The sequence below is a fragment of the Canis aureus genome, chromosome 2 (genome assembly GCF_053574225.1).
Source record: "Canis aureus isolate CA01 chromosome 2, VMU_Caureus_v.1.0, whole genome shotgun sequence".
In the NCBI taxonomy this organism is placed as follows: domain Eukaryota; kingdom Metazoa; phylum Chordata; class Mammalia; order Carnivora; family Canidae; genus Canis; species Canis aureus.
In genome coordinates, this window is record NC_135612.1 from 66,204,383 (window position 1) to 66,215,456 (window position 11,074).

Below are 11,074 nucleotides of genomic sequence, written 5' to 3' on the forward strand. Positions count from 1 at the left end.
GCTCCCCACTGAGCAAGGAGGCCAATGCAGGGCTCAATTCCAGGGCCCCAGGACCACAACTTCAGCCAAAGGCAGATGCTTAACTGACTAAGCCACCCAGGTGTCCCAAAAGTGGTAAGATTTGACTGGGTGTGATTTTGAAGGACTAAGCAGGATACTGTATATGACTGTGCTCTGTGATAGCTAGAGAGTCCCTCACAAATCTTAATTATTTATTTTATGTTTATGTGGCCACATCACCTGAGTAGGAAATCCTAAGCCCTTCCTCACATGACAGGCCTTATTTTTATTTATGCCCCAAACATAGAAGATGAACTTGTGCAGACCTGGGATTTCTCTCTGTCTCAGACATATTTCCCAAACTTCTAATGCAAAAAGAAATGCATATTCCTGTCTCTTGAGTTTTTGAGCCATGTTTGGCAGAGAGACATGCAAGAAGAGAGTTACAAGGGTGCTCTCGACAGGCTGAGTGAGTGAAAATGGCCTCCTTATTGCATAGGCTCTCCAGTCCTGATCCATTGCCCAGAAGTTCACCAGAAAGACAAACAGTGAGAGGTTCATGAAACACTTAGACTTTAATTTGCTCTTGAAATGCCAGGCTATTATCTTTACCTGGCAGAAATCGTTGCTTCTCCTCAACCTCACAGAATCTAAACTCTAGTCCTGCTCTTAGGAGCAGTTTTCCCTGAACTTAACCAGTTCAATTCAGCAAATATTTATTGGAGTGTGCCAGGTAATGTTAGGTACTGGAGTGTACTGATGAATACAGCACAGTTTCCATCTTCTGTGGCCTCACAGTCTGTTGCCTGGGAACACAAACAGGTCTGTGAATGAAGAGAATTAGCACAGGTGGCTAACCTTTGTGCTTAGAGCTCTGGCTTTGGCATCCAGGTGTCCATGTTCACACCTGCAGGAGCCACTCCTCATTGTGAGACTGAGAATGAGTCATTTAGCTATTTTGTGCTTTAGTTTCCTCATCTGTATAAAGAACATGGTAGTGATGTCATATAGTATATATATAGTATATATTGTGGTATCTACATTTATACATCATATGATAATACTTTATAACATATAATAGAAGTTGACATTTATGAGTGCTTTCTGTTTGCCAGGCTCAATTATATACATTTAACATGTGAGATGAAACATTTGGACTTTAATTTGCTCTTGAAATGCCAGGCAAATGCCATTGAGGCATTGTAATATTTAACCTGTACCATAATGTATAAGATATAATGTAACATATTATAGTATGTTAATTATATATTTATAATAACTAGTATGTGTGGAATTATAAATAAATATGTAATTATAAAATAGCATAGTATGTTATAATAGATATTAATGCAAGTTAAATATTACAGGAAGCACTCATAAATGTCGACCTCTATTGTTAAGTACATTTTAGCTATGGAACATGAAATAGTTTGAACTAGTAATGGATAGAATGTGGTCTTTAAAGATTTAATTAAAAAAATAAAGATTTAATTAATTAATTAATTAATTAGAGAGAGGAAGAGAGAGAGCGAGAGAGCATGCAATTGGGGGTGGGTGGAGGAGGAGCAGAGGGAGAAGAACAAGCATACTGCATTGAGTATGGACCCAGATGTGGGGCTCAATCTCACAACCTTGAGATCATGACCTGTGCTGAAATCAAGAGTTGGATACTGAACCAACTGAGCCACCTAGTCACCTGGAAACATGGTCGTTAGAGTCAAACAGCCTGGGTTCAAAACCTTGCTCAACAACTTACAACCTTGAGTAAACTTGTATGGAAGTTCTTAATGTTAAAATCAATGGCTCAATAAGTGTTGCTGTTTTATTATATTATTATTATTACTATTATTATTATTATTCATATCTCTGAAACAAAGTTTCCCTATCTCAAAAGACATGAACATTCTTTTTATATTGCAAAGTTTCTCTTTTTGTTGGAGATAATAAATTTATCATTCTTCGCACAAAATGGCTCTTGTAAGTAATCGATAAAAAGGTGAACATTTTAAATATTATCAGTTCCAATGTTAAATTTTTGATGTAAAATGTCCCCTATGTGCCAGAGTGTGGCAGAGAAGAGGGAAGACAAGATCTCCAACCCAAATCCCCATTCTCTCTTCTACAGAATAGAGCTATTTCCAGGGAAGAATGGCCTAGCCAGGGACTATATCTCTCCCAGCCTTGGGCCAAGTGCCTGTTCTTGCAGTAGAATATGAATATCACTGGTGTGTGTCTAGGTAAAAATGATTAAGAAATCTGGATTTTTAACCCTCTTTTTTTCCCTTCAGCTGGCTAAAGAAAGAGGACTTGAGGATTTTAAGAAATGGGAGATCTACCAGAGGGAAAAAACCTGGGCCCCTGAATTGCACATGGAGAAAAGTTGTCCACTGAGTAGGAACTCCCATATTAGATTCCTACTTGAGAAAGAATTTTTTATTGTTAGGCCACCACAATTTGAGGATTTATTTGTTAAAGCAGCTAGCATTATCCTAATAAACACTATATGTTAAATGCTGAAGCTACCCGGGACGGGGACGAACCATAAGCAGGCAAAATTTAGAGCACAATCAAAATTAGGCCATTTTAACAAAAACAAACACATAGATCAATGGAACAGAATAGGGAACTCAGAAAAGGGCCCTCAATTCTATGGTCAACTAATATTCAGCAAAGCAGTAAAGCCTATCCACTGGAAAAAGACAGTCTCTTCAATAAATGGTGCTGGGAAAATTGGACATCCACATGCAGAAAAATGAAACTATACCATTCTCTTACACCATACACAAAGATAAACTCAAAATGGATGAAAGATCTAAATGTGAGACAAGAATCCATCAAAATCCTAGAGGAGAACACAGGCAACACCCTTTTTGTACTTGGCCACAGCAACTTCTTGCAAGATACATCTATAAAGGAAAGGGAAACAAAAGCAAAAATGAATTATTGGGACTTAATCAAGATAAGAAGCTTCTGCACAGCAAAAGAAACAGTCAACAAAACTAAAAGACAACCTACAGAATGGGAGAAGATATTTGCAAATGACCTATCAGATAAAGGGCTAGTATCCAAGATCTATAAAGAACTTATTAAACTCAACACTCAAGAAACAAACAATCCAATCATGAAATAGGCAAAAGACATGAACAGAAATTTCACCAAAGAAGACATAGACATAGCCAACAAGCACATGAGAAAATGTTCCCCATCACTTGCCATCAGGGAAATACAAATCAAAACCACAATGAGATACCACCTCAGACCAGTGAGAATGGTGAGACTTAACAGGACAGGAAACAACAAATGTTGGAGAGGATGCGGAGAAAAGGGAACCCTCTTGCACTGTTGGTGGGAATGTGAACTGGTGCAGCCACTCTGGAAAACTGTGTGGAGGTTCCTCAAAGAGTTAAAAGTAGAACTACCCTAGAACCCAGCAATTGCACTGCTGAAGATTTACCCCAAAGATACAGATGCAATGAAACGCCGGGTCGGCTGCACACTGGTGTTTTAGCAGCAATGTCCACAATAGCCAAACTGGAAGGAGCCTCGGTGTCCATCAAAAGATGAATGGATAAAGAAGATGTGGTCTATGTATATAATGAAATATTATTCAGCCATTAGAAATGATAAATACCCACCATTTGCTTCAATGTGGATAGAACTGGAGACTATTATGCTGAGTGAGGTAAGTCAATCGGAGAAGGACAAACATTATATGGCTTCATTCATTCGGGGAATATAAAAAATAGTAAAAAGGATTATAGGGGAAAAGAGAGAAAATGAGTGGGAAATAGCAGAGAGGGTGACCGCACATGAGAGATTCCTAACTCTGGGAAACAAACAAGGGGTACTAGAAGGGGAGGTGGGTGGAGGCGGGGGGTTGACTGGGTGATGGGCACTGAGGAGGGCACTTGATGGGATGAGCATTGGGCGATATGCTATATGTTGGCAAATATACCCCCCCCTAAATTAGGCCATTTTAAAGGTCCAATTAAAATGATATTTAAAGGAGAGGGAATGGGGACCAGAAGAGTCATCATGAGAAAAAAGGATTTTGTCTGGGTCTTGAAGGAGTTGGACATGTTTCAAAGCTTGGGGAGGCAGTGCAGGTAGAAGAAAAGCCAGAGAAAGTGAGGACAGTATTCACTGGATGGCGAATACCTCCTGCAAACTTACATATAGAGTGGATAGAGAAGACTAGTGAGAGTTGAAGACAGGAGGGCAGACAGAATCCACATTTTGAGGAGGAACTGGAATGAAAAACAAGTGTCTGGCTTTTTTTCCACCAGCAGTGGAGAACGACTTGTTAATTTTTGAATAGAGGGATAATATGATGAGACTTGCATTTGCAGATGATTTATCAGGATGTCTTGTAAGAGATAGTCTTGAAGAGAGAGAAATGAAGCCAGGGAAGTAAATGAGAAGACTACTGCAGTAGTCTAGGGGATAGGTCACCAGGATTGAGCTAGAAGATGATGGTGGAAATGGAGTAGATGAGATGCATGAGAAGATAGGATAATACACAGGATATACATGGGATAATATACTGTCAGTTGATTGGATTTGTGAAGCAAAGACCCATAAATGAGAAAATAAGAGTCTTAGGTTTGTTAACCTGGGTTAACTGGGTGACTAGGAGAAGGAAGGTGACATTAACAGAAGTCAGGAAGGGAGGTTAGTATGGGGGATGGTTAATTTTATTTTGAACATTTAATAATTGGATATCCGTATAGAATAGACTGTCGATGTTGACAAACAGGTATTTCTTGCTTTTGGACTAGTGTTGAGAAGAGAACATTAGCCAACTCAGCAATGTTGCTTGTAAGAGGTGAATTTACAAGGACTACCTGAGAGGAGAGGTTGGAGACTGATTGGTGAGTTAATGGGCTGAAGACACAGTGTCTTATTACACTCATGCTGCCATAACAAAGTACCATCGACTGCAGCATGGCTTCAACAATAGACACTTATTTTCCCACCATTTTGGGGGCCAAAAGTCCATGAACGAGGTGCCAGCTGATTTGGTTTCTGGGGAGAGCTCTCTTCCTGGGTTGCAGATGGTTGCCTTCTCACTGTGTCCTCATGTGCTAGATAAGCACTCTGGTATCTTTTTTTATAAGGCCATTAATTTCATTCATGAGGGCTCCACTTTCACAATCTAATTGCCTCCCAAAGGCTTCATTTCCAAATGCCATCACATTGTTGATTAGGGCTTCTATATGTGATTTTAGGGGAACACACACATATAGGCCATTATGGACAGGTAAGTCAGGAGTAAGTAGAGGAGTCAAGAGTAAATAGAATAAGAAAAGGTAAATAAAATTATTATAGAAGCTTTATTAGAAAAGGCAAAAGTGATTGAGGCTGAAAATTTTCAGGCATTCCCATGATATTAAGAAAACAAGACACATTTAACCTAATTGAACATTAGGGAGAAGCCAGAAATGTAGAAATCCTATCTCTCCAACTTTTGAAAGTATCTGCCACAAGAATTGGGTTTTGGCTTTACATTTACTTCCCATGCATGAGAAAAAAACAATTTTGAGGCTTTCAGCCCAATTATTAGTTTATCCAATTTATAAAGTTTGTCTGGCATAGTATCCTTGCAGATAGCTGTTTTTACTGTCCTTTTCAAGTTTTTATTTTAATTCCATTAGTTCACATACAGTGTAATATTAGTTTCAGGTGTACAATGTAGTGATTCACCACTTTCATACATCACCCAGTGCCCATGACAAGTGTACTTTTGATCTGAGTACATTTAGACTTTGAACATTGGTTTGTATACTATTGGAATTATAGACCAGGAAAAGCCCCTAAAGATGAGTCTTATTTTTCAAACTGTTTTCTTAGGAACCCCAGGGATGAAGAGGAGATGCTTCAAGGTTACCTTAGATGTGTGAGGCGTCAGAATTTGAGTGGGATCAGACACCTCCCATATCACTCTCTTGCCCACTTTTCAGCTTGATCCACATGGATTCCATGTTCTCTATTAGGATTTGGACTAATATGTCTTTCGAAGAATGGATTTCATGGCTCTAGGTCTATACCTATGAGAAAAACTGTGATCTAGATCAAGAGTTGGTAAAATTTTCTGTAAAAGGCCAGATAATAAATATTTGAAATTTTGTAGGTTATATGGTCTCTGTCACAATTATTCAAAACCGCTATTGCTGGGAAGCTATTCTAGACACTATAGAAGTAAGTGATCGTGGCTGCCTTTCAATAAAACTTTATTTACAAAAACACTTGTTCGATTGCATGCAGACCCTTGATTTCACCAACCTCCCTGTCACTTTGCAGATTGAGAAACAGAGGAAGAATGAGGTTAAAAAGACTTACTTAAGGTAACAGAACAACTAATAGTGGATATGTGAAAGAAACCTCAGTCCCATCATTCAATTCAATCACTCCTTACTCTCCCCTGACCATGTACAGCGCTTTCCCAAGCCCCTCGATGCCTCATTCCATTGCCTTCACATGCTACATGATTTAGTTGCTTATTCATCCTTATTGTGTGCTCTCTTCACAAATTGAATGCATTGCAGGTATTATCTCTTTTACTATTTACAACGACTCTATCTTGCAGCTATTATTAGTCTCAATTTTAGGAAAAAGAAAATGGAAGTTTGGAGACTTGTCCAATATTGCACTTTTAAATTAAATTAAATTAATAATTATTTTTTGCTCAGGTATGATTGAAATATAGTGATGTATTAGTTTTAGGTGTACAATATGGTGATTCAACAATTCTGAACAGTACTCAGTCCTCATCACAATAACTGTGCTCTTATTTCATCCATCCCCCCACCCACCTCCCCTCTGGTAATTATCAGTTTGTTCTCTGTATTTTAGGGTCTGTTTTTTTTTATTTGTTTGTTTGTCTCTTTTTTTCCTTTGTTTTGTTTTTTAAGTTCCACATATGAGCGAAATCATATGGTATTTGTTTTTCTCTGACTGACTTATTTCACTTAGCATAATATCCTCTAGGTCCATCCATGTTGTTGCAAATGATAAGATCTTATTCTTTTTTATGGCCAAGTAATATTCCATTGTACCAATAGTGTATTTTTAATCAGCCTCTGAATAGTCCTTATTTTCTTAGGCCACCAACCTTATACTTATCATCAACTTTTCCTTTCCTCTTGGATACCATAGTTAATCCACCAAAGATCTGGTTCTGCCTTCAAAATAGGTCCAGAATCCAGCTACCTGCCATTCCCTCCACAATCACCACCTTGGCCTGAGCTGCTGTTGTCTTTCCCTACAATTACTTAAATGGGCTCTTTGCTGAACCCCCCAGCCTCTAGCTTTATACACTTAAGGTTTATTCCCACCATGGCAGCTTGAGTGATCCTATGGATACATGAGATAGATCATGGTAATTCTCTGCTAGAATCTTGCTACTGTCATATACTTCACTCAACAAAGAAATCCTACCATGGCACACACAGGGCTCTGCATTGTCTACTTCCAGTCTTAACTCTCTTTCTCCTCTCCCTATCCTCTTTGTGTCTAACTCATGGGCTTCCTTATAGTTCCTGAGTAACAGGCATGGCCTCACATTAAGGCTTTTTCTCTAGCTTTTCCCCTACAGGCACTGCTTCCTCTCCCCCATCCCAATATCTACATGGCTGCCTACTACCTCCCCTGCTTCCTATCTCTGTTCATGCCATCTTCTCAGTAAGGTCTACCTTGAGAAACTTGTTTCATACTGCAGTAAAAACTGTGTCCCATGTTCCCCAGGCTCCTGACCCTGTTCTGTTTTCTTCTTCCTATGGCACTTCCTACCTTCTAATACACTGTATAATTTATTTGTTATATTTATTGTTCATTGTCTCTCCAGACTCCAGCCAATCAATGTCCTTGAGAATAGAGATCTATATTTTTTCTACTTTTGTTTCTGTAGTGCCTTGAGCACTTCTAGACATGTAGTAGGCATCAAACAAATATTTCTCAAATGAATGAATGAACTTGTTTCTCTTATTTCAAGGTTACGTTCTTAATGACTAAATTCTATGGCCAAAGGAGGGAGGGATTGAATGAATAAATGAATGAATGAACAGAATGAATGGCTCCTCTACCAGTTTGGGAGTTCGTTGAGGGATGGGGTTGTCCCAGTCCTGTGAGTATGCCTGGAACAAAGCAAGTGCTTAGAAATACTTGCAGAATTAAATAACATCCTACAGGCACTGATTCTGACATTTGGTAGGCCCTGTTACCACATAAAATACTTCCCTCCTGCTTTGACCCATCATGACCACAATTACTTCTCTTAGCCAAAAAAGCCCTTTGTCCCTTGGCTGAGGTTCAGGCCCTGCTGTTTTCAGCCAGACTGGGCAACAAAAAGGAGCTTCAGAAGGAAGTACAACAGTCACTTTCTTTCTGCAGGATTCCTCCTAAGCTGCTTAAGTCTCTCGACGAGTCCCTGGATTTTAAACCTTTCTGCTTTCTTTGCTCTCTGGGATTCCAGCGGACAGCGCAAAGAGGTGATGCTGGCTGGAAAGTGTAAGGAGAGTGGCAGTTTTGGGGGGAATCCTTCCCCCAGGAAATACTGATATATCATGGACTTTTCTTGCTTGCATTTTATAAAAGATATTCCAGAGCCCAGACCTGGGAACAAAATCAAAGGAAAGAACAATGTGGAACTTATAAAACAGCAGGTCTATAGAAGCAAACTTGTCCATGGGAGGTTAGCTCTGAAGACAAAGCCCTGATAACTCCTTCTAATATTATCAGACTCCAGTCATTGACCCCGGTCTCTGACCTTAAGGTTTTTCACACGAGCACATGCCAAAATGTCAGAAAACCACAGGTACCAGCTCTGCCGCTTATGAGCTATGTCACTGTAGGCAAGTCATGTAGCTTTTCTGAGCTTCATTATATTATCTATTAAATGGAAATGTTAAATCTTGGCATTCAGAACGTAATGAGAAATAAACAAGGTATTTATCACCTTTGTGAAATCCTTTCTGATTTTCTTTAACAGTAAATCTTTATACATGTGATAATACCTCATAATACTATACCCGTAAAGAGTGTGAAAATTGGGAAAATCTGCATAAGATCTGTAGTAGAAACTGACCAATATGAATTTCTTGGTTGTCTAAGATGCTATGATTGGGGGAAGCCTGGGAAGGGTATACAGGAACCCTCTGCATTATTTAACTTTTATTTTAAATCTAAAGTTATTTCAAAATACGCTTTTAGTTAATTTCTGCTACTTTTCCACTCCCTTAATACCTTCTGAATGTTTCTGATGGAATTTAGAGCTGTTGGATCTGCTTTTCGGAAGGACTCTGCTCCCTGAGGGCACAGTTACTTTCTTATCTATTCTTACTCACTGGCCTAACATAGTGCCTGGCATAGAGTTGGTGTTCACAGACGTTTATGGATTCTTTCAGCCCAGAATATCAGATAAGCAACCTCTCATCTTAGATACTGCTATCTCCGAAAATATGTACAGAAAATTAATGTTTATTGAGAGCCAATTTTGGGCCAGGTACATTCTATAAAATTCTCTTACTTAATCCCCATAGCAACCTTATGAGGTATAAACTATAATTCCCATTTTACAAATGAGGGAACCTTGCCTCAGAAAGCTTAATCTACTTGCCCAAGAGGAGAAGCATGGCGGTAGATTCAATCTTTGAGTTCATCTGGCTCTAGAGCCCATATTAATTCATTGATTCATTCACTCACCACATGTTTTCGGAGCATCCACTATTTGTCAGGGACCATTCTCAGACCTTAGAATATTATCTTGAACAAGCAGACCATGATCACTGCCTTTGTGAGGCTGATAGTCTAGTGGTATAATACAGACAATAAAGAATAAATAAGGGGACCCTGGGTGGCTCAGTCAGGCCACAGACCCTTAAGTTTGGCTCAGGTCATGATCTCAGCATCCTGAGATGGAGCCTCATGGTGGCTCTGTGCTCACTGTGGACTCTGCTTAGGATTCTCTCCCTCTTCCTTTGCCCCTACCCCTTCCCTCACTTGTGCTCCCTCTCTCTTTCTCTCAAAAAAAAAAAAATAAATAAAAATAAATAAAAATAAAAATAAATAAATATTTTAACAAAATGTGGACACAAATAAGAAAAAGAGCAGGGAAAGGAACTAGAGGCTGTGGGGCTAGGGGCAGTGTGTAGCACAAAATAAGATATGCAGGGTAGCCCTTGTTGAAAATATGGGATTTGAGCAAGGCTGAATGTGAGACTGGAGCAATGGGATGAACCAAGCAGATCTTTGGGAAAATAACATCCAGGTGAAGGAGGAGCCAGTGCAAAGCCCTCAGAGCATGAATGTGGGTCTGGTGTACGTGCAGAGGGGAAAGGTGGCTGGTTTGGCTGGAGCTAAGTATGCACATGAGGAAGTCAGTAGGAGGAGTGATGAGGGATGGAGCGTGGATCATAGAAGACCATAAACATCATTGCAAAACTTTCTGAGGACTTTGGTTTTGCTCTGAGATGGTAGCCACTGTGAGGTTTGAGTAAAGTAGGGATATAAGCTGACTCAAGCCTTTATTGGCTTTCTTTGGCTACTGTGAGGAGGCTAGGCTAAAGGGGCCAGGGTCAGAAGCAGGGAGACTAGTGGAAAGGCTGTTGTAGTATTCCAGGCTAGAGATGAGAGTGGCTTTGACACAGCAATTGAGTGGAGGAGCTGCCTTTCTCCCAACATGGCTTCCCTCATCAGCCTGTCTCCCACACATGTTGCTTCCTCACGTGTAAGCTGGTCTTGTCTTTCTTCCCCTCATTCTGTGTGTCTGGGATCCTCATTCCTTCTGTGCCCCCATCACCCCCTCACAGCTTCCCACCCTGTGCCTGACCCCGTGTCTCCTACCATTTTCCTCTTCTCTGGCCCTTTGGTGTCCTGGGACTTGCTGGCAGGGCTCCAGGGCTTGCTCTTGCCTGCCTGTCCTGGTTGGTTAGTATCTTCTCAGATACCTGTTTGTCCTGATCTGTCATTTGTTGTGAAACAAAAGGCCTGAGTATGCTAATGGATGAGTTTAGGAACAAAGCAGGTCCTCTTCCCCAAAGCCAGAAGTATGACAAACTGACTCCCAGTTTCCACTGCT

General features: G+C 40.0%; 1 long non-coding RNA gene across 3 annotated transcripts in view; it reads left to right on the top strand.

Annotated features, from left to right (window-relative positions):
- Positions 1 to 6,134, top strand: part of LOC144301221 (uncharacterized) — a 71,143-nt gene extending 65,009 nt beyond the window's left edge. For all 3 annotated transcript variants that reach the window (XR_013368011.1, XR_013368010.1, XR_013368008.1), the window contains 3 exons: positions 2,289 to 3,682; positions 4,779 to 4,871; positions 5,851 to 6,134. This is a non-coding gene — a long non-coding RNA (uncharacterized LOC144301221). The remainder of the gene's footprint in view (positions 1 to 2,288; positions 3,683 to 4,778; positions 4,872 to 5,850) is intronic.
- Positions 6,135 to 11,074: the final 4,940 nt, after the last annotated feature.